Source organism: Hemiscyllium ocellatum, chromosome 2 (genome assembly GCF_020745735.1).
Source record: "Hemiscyllium ocellatum isolate sHemOce1 chromosome 2, sHemOce1.pat.X.cur, whole genome shotgun sequence".
NCBI lineage: Eukaryota > Metazoa > Chordata > Chondrichthyes > Orectolobiformes > Hemiscylliidae > Hemiscyllium > Hemiscyllium ocellatum.
Genome location: NC_083402.1, coordinates 125,640,744 through 125,660,087, shown reverse-complemented (window position 1 = coordinate 125,660,087; position 19,344 = coordinate 125,640,744). Strand labels below are relative to the sequence as shown.

The 19,344-nt window shown below is 41.1% G+C and overlaps 1 protein-coding gene across 1 annotated transcript in view; it reads left to right on the top strand.

Annotated features, from left to right (window-relative positions):
- The first annotated feature begins 308 nt into the window (after positions 1–308).
- The window catches only part of LOC132824966 (MOB kinase activator 3B), a 164,608-nt gene continuing 145,572 nt past the window's right edge, over positions 309–19,344 (top strand). The window contains exon 1 of the mRNA XM_060839895.1: positions 309–815. The gene's annotated coding sequence lies outside the window, so the exon portion shown is untranslated. The remainder of the gene's footprint in view (positions 816–19,344) is intronic.

Genomic DNA, 19,344 nt, shown 5'->3' with positions numbered 1-19,344 from the left:
TATCCAATATTCATTTACTTCTCTGTTCGACATTTTGACTCCAACCCTGATTCTGAGGAAGCTTTCCACGTCCTAAGAACTTTTTGCATATGCAAACATTTTCCTCACCTCCCATTTGTCTCTGACAGATGATCTTGAACCAAAGCCCTCTAGTTACAGTCTTGGAAACCAATGTCAAACCCCCCTAGTCATTTTGCAGTCTCTCCGGAGCAGGTGTGCTGTTGTTTTGAGTTCCTGGCTGACTTCAGTCAAAGCCAGGCTACATTGTGGAATCCACACTCCTCCAGTATCAAACGATGGTCAAAATAAAAAGGCGTTCCCTCGTGGATAACCGCCGAATTTGATTCTTTGTATCGCAGTACATTAAAAGTCTCATAAATATCTCGCCAGTGTTTGCCAATAAGCAGACAATTATGCCAGGAGTCTGAGAGAGAGAGAGAGAGGGAGGCGGGGCGGACCTGTACTGGATGGCGGTGCCTTCACACTGGCACATGTACTGAAATGCTGCTGTTGGATTTTGTGGACTCGGTTTGTTGCTCATTCTGCCTGAAAAGTGGAAGGCGGGCACATGCAGAGACTGGGCACCCACGCCTGCTTTTGGAAACCGCGCCCGTCTCCTGAAAGCATTGTCTGTTTCTCACAACCGTTTATCTTACACTTTAAGGGGCATTGAACTCAGCCCAACCCCCGGAGCAACGGGATGCGGATCAACTGAGCAGAGCGTTTCGGTTTTGTGGGTTATGCAAGACCTCAGGAATTGTCGCTCCTTTATCTTTGTTGGTTCATTAGTCCCGGTCTGTCTCACCTAAGAGGAGGTAAGAAGCTAGTGCGTGTTGATTGTGGTGCGCGGCTGCTTTTATTTGCAATAATCCGATTTGTGTTGTTCGGAAATTATAAACCACTGCACTTCAGTTCCTCCCAAAGCAGGAAGTTTTGGTTCCTGTTGAACGCCACATGTGAGAGGTACTAACGCACTCGCTCTGTGATATTTGTCTTTTGCAAACCGAAGGAGTAGTAGCCACGATGATGCAGAATGAACGCCTCAGCAGACTCCCCATTGTACTATAGAGGCTAAAACAACACAGGGCATTAAGTGTTGGCTGGATCTAACATTGTTTTGCCTTTGATTTGTTGAAAGAGCAACATTGTCGCACAGATTTAGATTAAAATTTAACCTGATACGATTAATCGGGGGGGGGGGGGAGGGTCAGTGAATCACTTTGGAGGATATGATTTTTGAGAGATTGAGGCAATTACTGAATAGATTGTTCTTCATTAGACGGGCTGGCAGCTTGCCAGCTGCCGTGACTATCGCCTTGTGATTCTGGCCTTTCTGACGGCAGATGGAAATTCTGACCCGTTTCTAAACCCTCACCCTCCGACCCGTTTGCGAGTTTCTGTGGGAACGTTAATCCAATCAGTCGCTTCGTATTATTGATCTACTGTCCCTCCTCACATTTGTGTTATGTAGAAACGTTGCCTGAGTGCGAGCTATCATTATATTTGACAGTCACCATGCGTTGATGTATATGACGGACAGTTCAGACACAGGGACATCTCTGGATGTGGGGTCACTTGTCTTACTTTATAGCAAGGCGGAAGTGAGGACTGCAGATGCAGAGTGTGGTGCTGGAAAAGCACAGCAAGTCAGGCAGCATCGGAAGAGCAGGAGAATCGACGTTTCGGGCAAAAACCCTTCATCAGGAATGGGGCTGAGAGCTTCGGGGGCGGTGAGATAAATGGGAGTGGGATGAGGCTGGGGGAAGGTAGCTGACAGTGCTGGGTGGAGGTGGGGTAATGGTGATAAGTTGGAGGGGAGGGTGGAGCGGATAGATGGGAAGGAAGATGGACAGGTAGGACAGGTCATGAGGGCAGTGCTGAGCTGGAAGGTTGAAACTGGGGTAAGGTGGAGGGAGGGGAAATGAGAAAACTAGTGAAATGCTGTGGGGTTGGAGGGTCCCGAAGTGGAAGATGAAGCATTCTTCCTCCAGGCGTCGGTTGGAAAGGGAGTAGTGATGGAGGAGGCCCAGTACCTGTATGTTCTCGTCGGAGTGGGAGGGGGTGTTGAAGTATTCGGCCATGGGGCAGTGGGGTTGGTTGGTGCGGGTGTCCCGGGGATGTCCTCAGAAACGCTCTGCAAGTAGGCGTCCTTTCTCCCCAATGTAGAACAGACCGCATTGGGAGCAACAGATACAGTAAATGGCATGTGTGGAAGTGCAGATGAAACTTTGATAGATGTGGAAGGTTCATTTGGGGCCTTGGACAGAGGTGAGGGGGGAGGTGTGGGTGCAGGTTTTGCAGTTCCTGCGGTGGCAGGGGAAGGAACCGGAAGGGGAGAGTGGGTTGTTGGGGATGTGAACCTGATGAGATAGTTGCGGAGGGAACATTTTTTACGGAAAGCGGATAGGGGTGGGGGGGGAAATATATCTCTGGTGGTGGGGTCCATTTGTAGGTGGCAGAAATGACAGAGGGTATTGTGATGTGTACGGAGGTTGGTGGGATGGAAGTTGAGGACCAGGGAGGTTCTGTCCTTCTTGCGGTTGAAAGAGTGGGATTCGAGGGCAGAGGTGCGGTTAGTCAATGAGATGCGCTGGAGAGCATAAGCAACCACGTGGGAGGGGAAATGGCAGTCTTTCAAGAAGGAGGCCATCTGACGTGTTCTGTGGTGGAACTGGTCCTCCTGGGAGCAGATGTCATAGAGGTGAAGGAATTGGGAATAAGGGATAGCTAGAAGTTACTAGACAGCAATCAGGAGAGAGCATTTTTGCAATATTCGGTTCTGCCTTTTTGTTATTACCTTCCAGAACTGCAATCTTTACTACAAAAAAGTACTAGGTAACAGACACACAGGAACACCACCACTTGCAAATTCCTATCCAAGCTATGCACCATTCTAACATGGAACTACATTATTGTTCTTTCATTGTGTCTGGAGTCAAACTCCTAGACTCCCTTTCTAACAGCATTTGATTTGATTTATTGTCACGTGTGCCTAAGTACAATGAAAAGCTTTGTTTATGAGCAGTTCTGGCTGTTCATAGTAAGAAAGTTGTGGAGGTGCATGTGTTCCACTGGGGTGGACAAACTTAAAAATCACAACACCAGGTCATAGTTCACAGGTTTATTTGAAAGGACAAGCTTTCGGAGTGCTGCTCCTTCATCAAATAGTTAGTGTGGCAGGACGTAAAGATTAAATACTTAACAGCAATCTAAGTTTTTTTTTAATACATCGCCTCAGTTGTATGATATTTTGAGCTTTTACTGTAAATTCTGTGCTCTATGATTCTGCCCTACTTGCTACCTGATGAAGGAGCAGTGCGTCGAAAGCTTGTACTTTTAATAAATCTGTTGTACTATAATCTGATGTTATATAATTTTTAACATAGTCAGCAAGGAAATACTGATCATCAAACTGGGACAGAGGCATACAGGTTACATAGCCCAGGGCATGCGCTAGGCAAGGTCAGCATTAGCAATCAGCATTATTTGACATTAGACAGTCCACTCATCAGTCTAACAGTGGCAGGGATGTAGCTGTTCTTGAATCTGTTGGTGCATGTTCAAGCTTCTGCCTGATGGAAGAGGTTGTAAGAGAGCATTACTGGGATGGGATGAGTCTTTCATGTTGGCATTCTACAGTACCAAACTGTATCAATGGAGTCCATGAATGGAAAGGTGGCTTCCATGATGGTCTGGGCTGTGCACACAAACGTTTGTAGTTTCTTATGGTCCTGGGCAGATTAGTTACCATACCAGACTGTTAGGTACCCAGAGAGTTAAAGTTGGTGAGGGTCCGTATGGACATGCCAAATTTCCTGAGCTGCCTGAGGAAGAAGAGGCATTACTGCTCCTTCTTCACCGTCGCAGCTACAGTTGGTTCTGCTATAATGTGTGTTTCTTCAATGTGAATTGGCTTTTATGCAATTGAATTTCGACCATTATTTATAGAATACAAACTTTCATCACCTTTATTGGTTATAATGCGATTCTGACCCGATTAGTTTAAATGATGTGGCTGTTGTGCATTGCGAAATTGCTCAAGAATGGAATTGGCGCATTATACCAGAAGGTGGAAGGTACATGACAGGTTGTCGATTATTGTCACTCCTTGGAACTTCACGCTCTCAACCCTCTCAGCCTCAGCTCTGTTGCTGTAATGGGGTCATGTTATCCTCTATTCTTTCTGAAGTCAATGAACAGTTCATTAGTTTGGCCGATGATGAGAGAGGGGTTGTTATCACTGCACCTTGTCACCAAGCCTTCTATCTCCTTCCTGTATCTGACATCATCGTTGTTTGATATCTGACCTACCAGGTGGCATCATCAGCAAACTTGTAGCTGGCGATCATTTGAAATTTGGCAACACAGTCATGGGTATACAGGGAGTATAATAGGGGGCTGAGAACATATCCTTGGGAGGCTCTGGTTGCTGAGTGTTATCGTAGAGAAGGTGTAGTCGCCTATCTTCACTGATTGTGCTCTGTAGGTCAGAAAGCTGAGGATCCAGTTGCAGAGGGTGGAGTTGAGACCTAGGTATGAGAGTTTTGAGATCAGTTTGGAGGGAATATGTTGTTGAAGGCGGAGCTGTACTTGATGAGCAGGAGTCTGATATAGGTGTCCTTGACCAGGTGATCCAGGGATGAGGGCAGGGCTAGGGAAATGGTGTCTGCTGAGGACCTGCTACATTAATAGACAAATTGTAGTGGATTGAGGCAGCTGGGAGACTAAAGTTGATGTGGACCATGAACTGCCACTCAAAACCCTTCATGACAATGGAGTTCAGAGCCACTGGGTGGTAGTCCTTAAGGCACGTTGCATATATTTTCTTTGATATTGGGATGATGGTGGTCATCTTGAAGTGGATGGGGTCAATGGCTTGTAGGAGGGTGAGGTTGAAGATATCAGTGAATACCTCCACCAGCTGGTTCTCACAGAATCCATGTGCTCAGCCAGAAACTCTGTCCAGGCCCGCAGCTTTCCTTGGGTGCTGACAGTGAGCACTGGTGTGACTGGGGATGTTAAGGCAGGTGACATACTGCTGCTGGCATTCTGCTTGAACCGAGCACAGAAAGCATTGAGTGCATCAGGGAGGAATGTGTCTTTGTCCACTATCTTGCTCTCCTTCATATTGTATCCTGTAATGTTGTTTAGGCCTTGCCTCAGATGGCGGGATCCTGTACAGTTGGTTTGGGCCTCTAACTTTGTCCGGTACTCCCTGTTGGCATCCCTGATGGCTTTGTGGAGATCATATATAGATTTTCTGTTCAGCTCTGGGTCATCTGACTTGAATGCTGCACGCCTGGTCTTCAGTAGGGAATGTATTTCCAGGTTCATCCAAGGTTCCTCTGCCCCTTGAACCACTGGGGTTTCTTTAGGATTGTATCAGAAAATTGCAGTTGGTTTCTAAATGGTTTTGTTTGAGGTGTATGTGTTATGGAGTAGTTATTTAAGATCAGCTCCAGGGAAACTCTTCTCTCTGTTTGTCTTTTGCACTGCTCAAATGTTTAAAACACTGGTAAGCACACGAGAGAGAGATGGAGAGGATGTGTCCTTTTTATATCCTGGCTGATCTTTCTCTGGCTTTCAGCTTCGAGTCAAATTTTGGGCACTTTTATTCTGCATATGCTCAGCTACTAGTTGCTTCAAACATATTGTCAGAAAACCCAGATGGCAGTGGCAACATTTTCATGGCCACATTAAGAACGTACAAAAAAGAATTTGAATTTATAAAGCATCTTCCAAAGTGTGTCATATTAATGAGTAACTTTTCAAAGTGCAGTTACTATTGTATAATCACTTGTAAGAGTTCATAAACTTAGAAGAAGATTGAAAAAAACATTTGATCTGTTTTTGTTGTGGTGATTGAAGTGATACTGGTAGCATCCCCAGTTGTACTTGGAATAGTGCCATGGAATATTTTATTAATATCTCATTCAAACAATGGCACCACTCTCTTTCTCAGTGGTGCATTGCGATGGTTAGATTATGTGATTAAAAGCTTGGATCAGTGCTTGAACTATCACTTTCTGATTTAAAGGCAAGATGTGACTGATTCAACAAAGCTGACATTTGTAGCTTATTTTATTTTGCACCCCATAAACCATAAAGTAATTTTAATATTTTCATGGTTGACATTTTTAATTAAAAATGAGTCTAATATGGTCCAGTGGAAAACCATACTTAATTTCAGTTCATGCTACTAGCTGAAGTCAGCTTGTGTAGCAGAGGGGTCAGCACTAATGGCTTAATGTGCCTGTGGCTTAACAAGGAGGTTTGCTATGTGGCTGGGTGCACAGAAATCTGAAAGAATGTTGCTTTCTGATTGCCTTCTGATGACCACTCTGCAACTGGTATGTGTATAGTCTTAGCTGCCGATCATTTCATGTGTCTATTGGGTTATACCCCAACATGAATCACTCCTTTTGAGGTGGGGGAGGAAGAGAGACAGGAAAAAAACAGACATTAAACTAATTTAAAAATTACCTAGATAGTCAAGGGACATCAGAATGTTATAATTATATCACTATTTCCATTCTTGAAAGACATTTTACAACGGCTGATATTAGCGACGTGACAATAGGACATTGAGAAAATGTTAACATGATTGGGGCAGCTTGACAATATAAAGTTAGGTGGCAAAGTAGGTAGTAATAAGGATGTAAATATGCTGTGAGAGAATGTCTTTATATTCACTCAAGATGTTCACAGACTGGTTCAGCAGACATTACCCTTCCCCAGTTCCCCTTGAAAAGGTAGTGGTGAACTGTCTATTTGAATTGCTGCAGCCTTTGATGCTGCAGACTAATGAACACCCACAGTGCTGGAAGGAAGGAGTTTAGGATTTTGACCCAGTGACACTTAAGGAACAGCAATAGGTTTCCAAGTCAGGAGTGAGAGATTTGGAGTGGAACTTGCAAATGGTTATTTTTTTCCCTTGTATCTGCTCCTCTGTATTTCCAAATGATAGTGGTTATGGTCATGGTAAGTGCTGTTTAAGGAGATTTAGTCAGTTTCTAAAGTGTACCTTATAGTTGGTACACACTGCTGCTATGGCGCATTGATGGTAGAGGGAGTGAGGAAGTATTTGTTGATGTTGTGCAAATTAAGTGAGCTGCTTTCTTCTGGAGGGTGCCAAGCATTTTGGGTATCATTGGAGCTGCATTCATCAAGAAAAGTGGAGAAATTTCCATGACACTCCTGACTTGTGCTTTATAGATGGTGGGTGGACTTTGGAGTGTCAATAAATGAGTTACGCCATGCAGAGTTCCTAGCCTTTTTACCAGCTCCTACATCTACAGTGTTCACATGTCTAGTCTAGTTCAGGTTCTGGTCATTGATGTTGATAGTGGGAGATTCAGTGATGCTAACTCCATTAAATTTCAAAGGATAGTCTTTAGATTCTCTTGTTAGTGATGGTCATTGTCTAGCACTTGTGTGGCACAACTGTTGCTTGCCACTCGTCAACCAAAGCCTGGATATTGTCTGAATTTTGCTCCATTTGGACATGTTTGGGCATAGGACTCTAGCCTGAGGAATTCCTCCGTGATGTCCTGGACCATTGACATTCAACTTGATCAGTAGTGATACTGTAGAGCCACTCTTGGTGATGACATTGAAATCCACACCCAGCACAAATTCTGCACCCTCACAACTCTCAGTGCTTCCACCAAGTGGCACTCAATATGGAGAAGTACTGGAGAAGTAAAGAAAAATCCACTCCCAAATTTGGGAGTTGGGAGTGGATTTTTCTTTAGCCACTGATTTGACCTGACACCTTGAAACTTCATGGGGTCCAGATTCAATATTGAAGCCTCCCAATGTAATTCACATTTGATTGTATCACCATTATGGTGCCATCTCTGCTGGATCTGTTATGCGGGTGGGATGGGACATACCCAGGAATGGTGTTGATGGCGCCTGGGACAGTGTCTGTAAGGTACAAATGTGTGAGTGTGATTATGTCAGGCTGTTACTTGACAATTCTGTGAGATGGCTTTCTCAATTTTGAGAACTAAGCCTCAGATGTTGGCAAGAAGGATTGTGGAGAGTCCACAAGACTGAATTTGCTGTTGTTGTTTCTGGTATCTCAGTTGACAATGGGTGGTCAATCGCTTTTCAGAGAGTTGTGGATACTCAGTCATTGATACATTCAAGACAGTGAATTCTAGCATTTAGAATACTAAGAAAAACAGGCTTATCAGGATAATGTGGGGAGGTGTTTAATTAGATCAGCCATGTTTGTTTTGAATGATGCAGCAAGTTCAAAATCCACATGACCTACTCCAGCTTGATTTGTTATGTTATTATCATCATTCTTTTAAATATTATATAACAAATAATATGAAAGGATGTGATTAATTCCATTACTCACAGAACTGTAATTGTGTATGCATGACATGTGATAAACCAGTGATTTAAACTGAAATCGAATTTGACCCAGAAAGAAATAAACACTATTGTGATTTTCCTATAACCACAAAAGCTATCATTTTTCAAAAGTGTCTAGCCAGTATTATAGTTCTATGTGTATTTCTCCAGGTCACTACGTTACTTCAGAGTCAGAAACAGTTGAAAAATTTGCAAAAAAAAGTTTAAAAAGTACCATCATATTTTGGGAGATTTTTCCTAAACCCTTTTATGATATTGAAAAATGTGTTTACTGAATCTTTGTGGTATTCTAATGTTTAACAAACTCATTAACAGCATTTTCAGTAGCAATATTTGTTGCCATTTTGTTTTGATTTATTTGAAGGTTTTAATTTAACTATATTTTTTCTCTTGTTTCTGCATTTGGATGGCAGTTTTTTATCATCCTACCATCGATACCTCCTTCACTTCTTTTCATGTCCCTTTACTCCTGCATGTCAAACATTTTTGACATTTACACTCCCCTCTTTCCCTCCCAATTGCCTACTTTTTATTTTGTTCTTTTTCCTTCCCTTCCCCTACCTATTTCATTTGCTTAAAACCTGCCGCATCTCGAATGTGTTCCAACTCTGGTGGAAGGGCTGGAACTTGAAACAATAACTCTCTTTTTCACTCTTTCCACAGAGGGTACCAGATCTGCTGAATATTTCCAGCATTTTCTGTTTTGATTTCAGATTTCCAGCATCTGCAATATTTTGCTTTCCTGTCTTTAATGTTTGCATTAATTTCAATTGAAGCAGCAGAGCTTTAAGTGTGCATTTATGCGAGACTGTGTTTCAGCTTCCAGACAGTTAGAATCACATTTACATTAACTGGCTTGGATTATTATGCCTGTCTTGGAGTGAACTATGTGCTTGCTCAGAGACAAATGGAAAGAGCCCTCTTTAAAACACTTAACAATGTCCATGTTTCTAGGAAGGAGCTTTAGATGTTCTCAGTGCAGATAGAATATGCTTGTGTTTAATAGACTGCTGTGCAGTTTGTAAACCAAGTCCAAAATTACATTAGCTTTACACTCCATGTGTTATCAAATAAATCTCAAATTGCTGCCACTAGGGCCTGGCTCCCAATTCACATTATTGTTTCAAAGTTGGTGTAAATCCAAAATCATTTTGTGCCAACACTGGTCTTGTAGTGTTAACTCCAGAAATTTTAATTATTAAATATTATGTGATTTCATGATTGAATATGACCTGTACAGCCAGGAAACAAAACTAGAAAAAAGATGCGATTCAAATCATCAGTTTATATTGTGAATAGCTGGAATCTAGGCACTGATCCATGTGGTATTCCCCTTGAAACTACCTTCCACTCTGAGAGCAACCTATTTATTCCTGCTCTCTGTTTCTTCTCTGCTAACCAGTTCTGCAACCATGCCAATATATTACCACTAGTCCCATACACTTTGAATTTGCCATCCTCTAACCTGCTGGGATTGTTCCAGAATTTACAGAACTTTGAAAGATGACAATAAACGCATCCAGTATTTCCATCGCCACCTCTTTTAGTGCCCTGACATATTCATTACCAGGACTTTATCAGTTTTCAATCCCTTACATTTCTTGAGCACTTTTTTTTAGTAATAATTTTAATTTTATTCCTCTTTCCCAAAAAACTCTTGCTTTAAGAGAATCTTGCTTCAAAAGACTGGCACCTCTGGCAATTTATTTGCATTTTCTTCTGAGAAGACAGAACAAAAATTGTTGTTTAATTACTCTGCCATCTCTTTGTGCTCCCTTCTCAGATGTAAGAGGCATACATTTTTCAGAAGCCAGGCAATGAACATGAGTAGAAATCAGGCGCCCATTTCCTTCCATTCTGATATTCCCCTCCCTGAGGGAAGTACAGCCACTAACTTGAACTTGCTGAGCAAAAGAACAGAAACACACCTCTTTGATTAAACAAGCGATAATGTCAGAAACTTGAAACTGCCCTTAACCCATCTCACCCTCGGCACTGAGCTCAAATTAGGGCCATGATGTGGAGGTGGCTTTCTCAAGCGGGGAGAAAAAGTTGAAATTTTAGAGCAATCTGAATTGGTGTTCTTGGTTTTTCACCTTTTAATTTTGCCTTCGGATTGTTTCAGTTTTAAAATTGCATGAGCTAATTTAGATTTTGGGAAGTCAGAAGCAGCAGGTGTATTGCCTTTTGAAGGGGTTGGCAGGTTGTTAATCATCCCTGTTCTGAGAACAGAGGAAGGAGACTGATAGTCTGTAGAATTTGGCCAGGAGCCATTGTGAATAAAGATTTTTTTGATGGCTTTTGTGATATCTCCTTATTGATCTGATGGATGAGGCATGAAATTTTTGTAAAGTACTATTGTAGCTGAGGGCAGTGATGGTCAAAAGAATGAGGTTCTGAAATTATAGGGAGCTTGCTGATCCATGTCATGAAATGTATCTTTCTTTCATGAATGTGTAATAAAAGTCACTTCTGTAACCTGAGGTGAAAGATGATGCGGCAGCCTCAAAGAAATTGCAATGTGTTTGACTACACCTCTGGGCTACACTGACCTGTGGAGGAAGAATGCATAAATTTTCCTGGCTTAAAGCAGATGATAGCTGTTGTAGTTTCATTTTTTGGTTGTAAATCAAATACAATTGCATTGTCACATTTTGCTGTGATGTGTTCTGAAGTGTCTTTTGAAACCTTCATTCATTTTGTTGGGTTCTTAGTAGTGGTGAATTATTATAGAGCTAAGACATTTCAGTACCTGTTTACAAAGAATGCATTGAGAGTCAGTTGTAACTTGATACCTCTAAGTCACAAAACTCTGGGTTCAAGTCCTAGTCCAAGACATGAGCACAAAAATCAGGCTGACACGTTTATGCAGTACAGAGGAAGTTTTGCATCGTTGGGGAATTGTCTTTCTGCGATGTTAAACTGAGGTCCTATCTATTGGATGGATGGTGAAGGTCTCAAGGCACAATTTTGAAGAATTGTAGGTGAAGTTATCCTTGATGTCCTGACTAGTCTTGTCTGAAAACTATCTGAGTAACCAAATTAGCTACCAAAATTAGTAACCAAAATGTTTCCTATGTTACAGCACTGACTACATATCAAGTGTAGATAATTCTTTTTTCTATAATGGATCTCACAACCATACGAAAATGAATAGAAAAGACTGACTGGTCCATGCATTCTGTTTCACATCTTTGGTGCCTTATGCATCATAATACATACATTCCTCATTTGCCTGCAGTCATGTAATTCCCTGGGCAAGCCAGATAAACTAGATGTTAAAAGTCCAGGACAACTTGGGGGAGAAGGAATACAGAAATTCTTCTCTGATCCCCTAAACAGATCAAAACATGACCACCTGATTCTGAATTCACTGCAGAATGGATCTCTGTTCCAGATCAAAACAGCTCTAACTCTTACAGGATGAAATCCAGGGAATTAGCATACATCACTCAATGCAGCAGCCTGTATCAGAGACCCACTGTTTTCTAGGAAGTGAAGACTTTCCCAAAAGCCAAACTAGCTCCACTCTCTCATAACTATGAGTACTCCTACTATGACACGTGACTCCTGGTCCTTCGAAACCAATTTAGCTGACATAATTGCACTACATAAACAAAGTCTAATGCATACATAATGAAGGTGTAACTGTGACAGAGTAGGCAGTGCTCCCACCTCTGAGTCAAATTGCGGGTTCCAGTCCCACTGGAGAAACTTGAGCGCAAAATTAAGGATGACATTCAGTTGCAATATTGAGGATGGGGTGCCTGTCATTTGGAAGAGATATTAAATTGAAGTCTCATTTGCCCTCTGTGGTGTATCTAAGAGATCCCATGGCTCTATTTCAATGAAGTGGGCGGCACGGTGGCACAGTGGTTAGCACTGCTGCCTCACAGCGCCAGAGACCCGGGTTCAATTCCTGCCTCAGGTGACTTACTGTGTGGAGTTTGCACATTCTCCCCGTGACTACGTGGGTTTCCTCTGGGTGCTCTGGTTTCCTCCCATAGTCCAAAGATGTGCAGGTCAGGTGAATTCGCCATGCTAAATTTCCCGTAGTGTTAGGTGCAGGAATAAATGTAGGGGTATGGGTGGGTTGCGCTTTGGCGAGTCGGTGTGGACTTGTTGGGCCGAAGGGCCTGTTTCCACACTGTAAGTAATCTAATCTAATCTAAAAAGTGTACTGAGTTCTCCCCAATGCTAAAACAAATGATCTGGTCATTATCACATTACTGTTTGTACAATGATAAAATAATCAAATCATCTGGAGCAATTTCTTTAAAAGTTGCCCCTAATGTGAGATATAGAAAGTACAGTTTATATTACAGCACTAAATGATAGGTGTTGCAATTTAGTTGAGAAAAAAAACTTCATTAATTATATTTGCCAATTCCGGGTTGGCATTCAAGCAGGTCTTTCTGTTAATGCTTTTAATTTAAACAATTTGCTAATAGATTTAAGCATGGAAATCAATAAGTGATTCCATTTTCTTTTAAGACCATAATTACTATTGCACTAATCTTCAAGTTAGGGCAATGCCAAAATAAATTTCTGGCAATAGATTCTGTTGGAAGATCCAATAGAAAATGTTGGCATTTGGATGTAATACCTGTTATACCCATGATAGGAGTATTCATTGTTAAATGCCAAGTACCATTAGCTGCTATAAAAATAGGTGATAATACACTGAGATCTACCACTCTTAAAACAGATAAAGTTTGAAGGCAGCTAGAGGCTCACCCTGGGATGTGCTATGTTGCAAATAATTTCTTGCAACAGCTATGTTGGTGTCTTTAAGTTAGCAAATAAGCATTAAAGGTGCATTTAACATCAATAACTGAAAGTTAATGTAACAAGCTCACACAAGCAGAAATTCAACATTGCAGTTCTACATCACTGCCAAGTGACAGAGCAGCAGCTGCTTGTTACAAAGATGTTGCTGTTGTACATTGACATGGCAGAAACAAACTTCTGGGTGTTGCCTTCAATACAACTGTTGCATTGAGGGAAAAATAACAAATCATATCAGCTGATGTTGGTTCCAATGTAGACTTTATAGCTGTAGAGCAGGGACTATGAAGACTATTCCTGATCAATGTAGTATGTAATTATTTGTTCTTTGAACCTGAGATTTTACAATGAGTGAATAAATAAAAATGAAAATTATCAGCTGCACAAGCTAAGTAAACTAGCTGTTCATTACATTCATTGCACTGCAATTACTAATAGACAAGTCACTGTATTAACTTTGTATCTCTCCACAGATGCCACCTGATTTGCTGGGAATTTCCAGCATTTCTGATTCTATTTATCTTAACTGTACATTGAATCTGCATTTACAAGACTTTACAGAACTTTCTTCATATATTGAAAGCAGTTTAGCACTTGTCAGGTTTGGTCTAGAAAATGGATAGAATGGAGCTGTAGAATGTAGAGGGAAGAAGCAATCCAGCCCATTATGTCTGCAGAAGCTAAATAAACCAGCTGTTCGTTCTAGTCCCACTGAGCAGCATCTGGTATGTAACCTTGCAGCATTTCAGATGCAAATCTAGATTCATTTTAAATGAGTTGAAAGTTTTTATCTCGACTACTAAACTGAGCAGGGATCCCCAGGCACCCACCTGCCTCTGAGTGAAAAGGGTTTTCCTCATGTGCCTTTAATCTTTCAACTAATCACCTTAAATATACATCCCCGGTAACTGATCTTTCAGCTAGGGGAAACAAGCCTTCCCTATCCACTCTATCCAAGCCCCTCATTACTTTATACACTTCAATTAAGGCCTGTGTTTTAAGGAAAACAAATTCAGCCAAATCAAATCTTGTCCTCACAGCTGTAGTTTTCAAGCTCTGGCAATACTCTTGTAAATCTCCTGTAGGTGCTTTGTAATCAAGCTGCTCAGAGATGTTATTATATGTCTCTATTTCAGGTGGAACTTGAAGCCAGGACTCCTGGTGCACAGGTAGGGATACCACTATTGCACCACAAGAGCCCAAATCCTCTCTGTACTGTCTCTACAGCAATTATAATATTCCTGTGATTTGACCTGTACTCTGCACAAGGCTCCAACAGCAGGCTAACCTGTGTCTCATATAGTTTACATTACAATCCCACTACTGCATTTAGTTTCCCACCCAACAAAGGAAAGTGTATCATATGTCTCCTTTACTAAGGGTAAGGACACCAGAATGATCCCAGGAATGAAGGACAAATCTTATGAGAAAGTGATTGAGGATTCTGGGTCGGTACTCAGTGGAGTTTGGGAGAATGAGGGGGAATTTCCTTGATACTTACAGAATACTGAGCGGCCTGGATAGAGTGAATGTGGAGAAGATGTTTCCACCAGTAGGACAGACCAGAACCTGAAGACATAGCCTCAGAATGAAGGGATGACCCTTTGGAACTGAGATCAGAATTTAGAGAAATGCCTAGCACAGTTCAGCCTTTGGCACGATGTCTTTGGGCTTGCTAACTATGTATAACTGATGTAAATAGAATTGACATAGCCTTAAAATACGAAAATGTTGGAAAATAGAATTAGACCAGGAATTTCATGTTTTGATCAGTATTGACATTAGGACCAGAGTGGCACCAGAGTGATCTCTTGACACTTCCTGAATGTTTCAGATATTGGTGTAGGAGGATGGAATGAGAGGGCTGGTGATGTTGTGCGCATGGGCCACAAAAGGTGATTTCATCACACACTAACGTTGTGACATTATCTGTGCATATAAAGATGTATACTGGCAAGACAGGCCTTGTTACACCTGACTGACTTCATGGAAGGCATGAGACCATAAGGCCATAACAAATCAGAGCAGAATTAGGCCATTGAGTCAGCTCTGCCATTGAGTCTGCTGCGCCATTCAGTCATGCCGGATATGTTTTTCAAATCCGTTCTCCTGCTTTTTCCCTGTAACCATTGATTTCTTTACTGATTTAGAACCCATCTATCTCTTCTTAAATATACTCAATAACTTGGCCTCCACAGTCCTCTGCAGCAATGATGTCCACAGATTAACCAGCGTCTGGCTGAAGAAATTTCTCCTCATTTCAGTTCTAAAAGGTCATCCTTTCACTCTGATGCTGTGTCCTTGGGCCCTTGTCTCTCTTACTAGTGGAAACTTTTTAATTTAAGCAGTTCCAGCTACCCCCCACTATTCCCATTTCAAGTGCAAACAGAACATTATCCCCCATTATAACTGATCTTTTGTCATCTTCCCATCAAAATAAGGCGTTTCCCAAAGTAGGACAGAGATGAAGAGGAATTTCTTCTCTCAGATGGTTGCAAATTTTTGATCTACAAAGAAGTCAAGGATCATGGGAGACAAGCAGGAGACTGCAAGAACACAGCAAGATCATGAGAGGCAGACAGGAGGGCGGAGTTGAAGCCACAATCAGATCAGTAGTGATCTTATTGAATGTCAGGCCAGGCTTGATGGTCCAAGTAGCCTCTATTATGTCTGTGGATCATTAGAATGAGGTGGACTGCCACCTTTAGCTCCCACCTCTGGGTCATCTGATCCACTCTCTTAAAAAGACAACACACACCCACTACATACATAACAGCCTCCTTTGTTCCTATTTGAATGTGTACTGAAAGGCACTCAAGGGTACCCTATTCCCACGAACTAATGGAAGAAACATTGGAACACAGTTTTAAAAAGAAGATTTGCTTTTATGTGGTATTTTCATGACCTCAGGTCATTGCCCATAACAGCTGTTAATGTGCTGCACTTCAATTACTGTTTTTCCCTCTCCCACCTCCCTACTCCTTACTGTGCTTTGAAAACTGTCTTTCTTGCGTTCTCAACTCCTCAGTTCATTTATCCACCAAACTCAAACCTGGCTTGACCTGTGTCCTGCACTTAGTTTATGAATCCCTAAGTTCAGTTACATTATAGTGAAGTATAATTATTGAGGCCAAATGCTTATTGGTTAGCATTTGATTTTACAGTCGAGAGAAGCATTGAGTTGGTGAAATATTTTTACTTTATCCAGTAGCTACTTTAACTTCTTGGTATTCTACAGTTTTAATACATACTGCTGTGTTTAACAGCTCACATGAATGAATGATTGATTACATTTTCCGTGAGTAATGGTGTGGTATATTTATCCAACAAGTCGATCCAACAAAAGTCTTGAATTTAATCTGGCACATCCACAGCTTGTGAAAATATTTCATTGTGCTGGAGATGGGAAGTATATTTAAGTCCAAGAAATAAGAGGTGCTGGTAATTCTATTATGTAAAGCTATTTAAAAGTAAGTTTTAGTGGAATTTCATTTTAATATTTTAAGGTGAATGCCTGTGGCTATTCAACCAATCAAAGGCAACTGTCTGGTATCTCAATGCAATGTGCCTTATTTTGTTGTCTTTCTGAGCTGTTGCATACTTCATCCTTTCATGATACTTAATTAGTGAATACTACAGCAGTTCAAAAATGGAATCAATAGTTACTTTTCATGCTTCATTCTTATTTTATTTTGTTGCTCAAGCAAATTTATGTTGAAAGGCTACCAGTAAACTGTGGTTGACTAGCCTTTTCTTCAACCCAGCAAGTTTGCATCTGCATTGTCTTGTTTCAAGCACCTCTTCTAATCTTACTATGGATTCTCCATCAATTATAGTTGTGGTAAAAAGCTATTTTTGTGTCAAGGTATTTTTCAGTAACCTTCCTTTAAAAATCACAGCTCTTCATTCACTGTGTTCTTTAAAGTGCTTGGTAACTTAATCTGTTCATAAATTCTTAATCAATAATTGAAGTAAAACTAACTGGGTTATAGTTTTCTGCTTTGTCCTTGTTTCTCTTTACTTTTTGAAGGTAGTGTCACATTTGCAACTTTTCATTTCCCAGGCACAGTTCTCCACGTGATTTACTGCGAGCTTGTATAATTCTTCTGCAATTCACTTTGCAAACTTCTTCAGTGTAAACAATCTAGTCTTTGTGACCAGGCTACTTTAATTTTCAGTATCTTCTTTTTACAGTATTTTTTTCCAATAGTAACGTTTTCTATTTCTAGCTCTGGTAATTTTTCAACTTCATGTCTATTTTTACTGCATTATTTCTTAAAAGTTTAAAAAGTAAACTTTTTTTTTACAAAATTTAACAATATGACATTAATATGGGGTTAAAACTACCTGAATTTTACATTTTTGAGGAGGCTTTTTTTAATCTGTCGAGCAAATATAAAATATTTTTCCATTTTATTCATTAGAGTCCCTGCCAAGAGTTTTTGCATTTAAGCCAAGCTGTCTTTTTTCAAGGAGCCTTGAAAGTGTACCAATCTGCCTGTCAGCTACTGAATTACTTTTCATTGTGCAGAACGTTAAGCCAGTTAAGGAACTCTGCAAGTGCATATACTGAATAATTTAACTTTAGAAGTATTCTTTGTTGCTGTTTTGGTGTTCTATGTTTGTTGGAGGGTTTCTATCCACTAAGCATGGCCAGTCATCACAGACGCGTCTCAGTAGTTATCTGCTCTGCCCCTGTGGTGCCCTTCTCATCTTATCCAATGCTCCTATTTCCAACAGGCAGAAGTACTGACCACTGTCAAGATATCATGGGATTTCCCTGAATCCCTGATGCTCGTGCCATCCTTGACCCCCAGCCATGCACTGGTCAATCCTGGCAGTCCAGAATTGCCCTTCATCATCAGTTTAGTAGCCAGTAGCTGCAAATCAACATTCTGGTTAATCCAAGATGGAGGATGAGAAAACTTTCTGACTGTAACAGGCTGCTCATTTTTTTTTAGGTAATTTAGGTGTTGGAGGTGATTTCCTCGAATTTTAGGAGCAGCAATGACTGTTTTATATGCTGTTGCATTGTTTTGGAACTTCGGAGAAAAAAAAGTCAAAACAACGGCACTTTTAAAAGGGAGAAGGACAGACAAAAAAGGCAGCACAAGGTCAGGTCAGTACAGGAGGGAGGGAGAGAGAGAGAGAGAGAGAGAGAGGGAGAGAAACCCACATTGCTAACTGACACAGAAGTGAATCTACACAGTTACTGTCTTTACTGTTGAATTCATGTATCGCTGGACATCGGAGTGCTTCCAGGAAAATTAACAAACAGTGAAATTCACAACTGATCTTCAGGGAACCTGTTTGGGACAGGTCACATTACAGAAACAGATAAGTGAATAATTTTAAGTATAGTCTTGCTGTAAATCTACAATAGTGAGTAGAGTTTTTCTTGATTATATGTTTTATTAAGTTATGTCTCTTGACTAAACATAAAAATATAAGCCATAAGTATTAAGTTATCCTGGAGCAGTGTTTTGCAGAGGAATAAGACAGTGCTATTTTCCGCGTCTGTAGAATGAACGAAGCAAAAATGGCCCTTGGTAGAGTGATTTGCTCTTCTTGTTGGATGTGGGAGTTAGGGAGAGTATAAGTGTTTCTGAGGATTATATCTGCAATAAATGCCATTGGTTGCAAATCCTATCAGATCAAGTGGATCAGTTGGAGCAACAATTAGAGGCAATGGGGAATTTACAAGAGTAAGAGGGTGTGATGGATGGCAGTTATAGGAAGGCAGATGCAGTCACATAGACGGGTTAACTCCAGGAAAGGTAAGAGAGGTAGGCATGTAGTGCAGGAGTAGTTGGCTATATGGGGCTATCCCCATTTCAAACAAGTCTGTTGTTTTATAAAATGTAGGGGGTGATGGATTCTTAGGGGAATGTAGCATGAACAGCCAAGTTTCTGATATCGAGATTGACTCTAATGACATGAGGGGTACATCAGCTTCCAAGCAATCAGTTGTGATAGGAGACTCTCACAGACTGTGTGGCCAGCAGTGAAAAATCAGAATGATGTGTTGCTGCCCTGGTGCCAGGATTAAGGATGTCTCAGACAGGGTGCAGAATGTTCTCAACGGGGAGAGCGCCCAGTAGGAGGTCATGGTACACAATGGAATCAGTGACATAGGAAGAGAAAAGAGTGAGACTCTGAAGGGAGAAT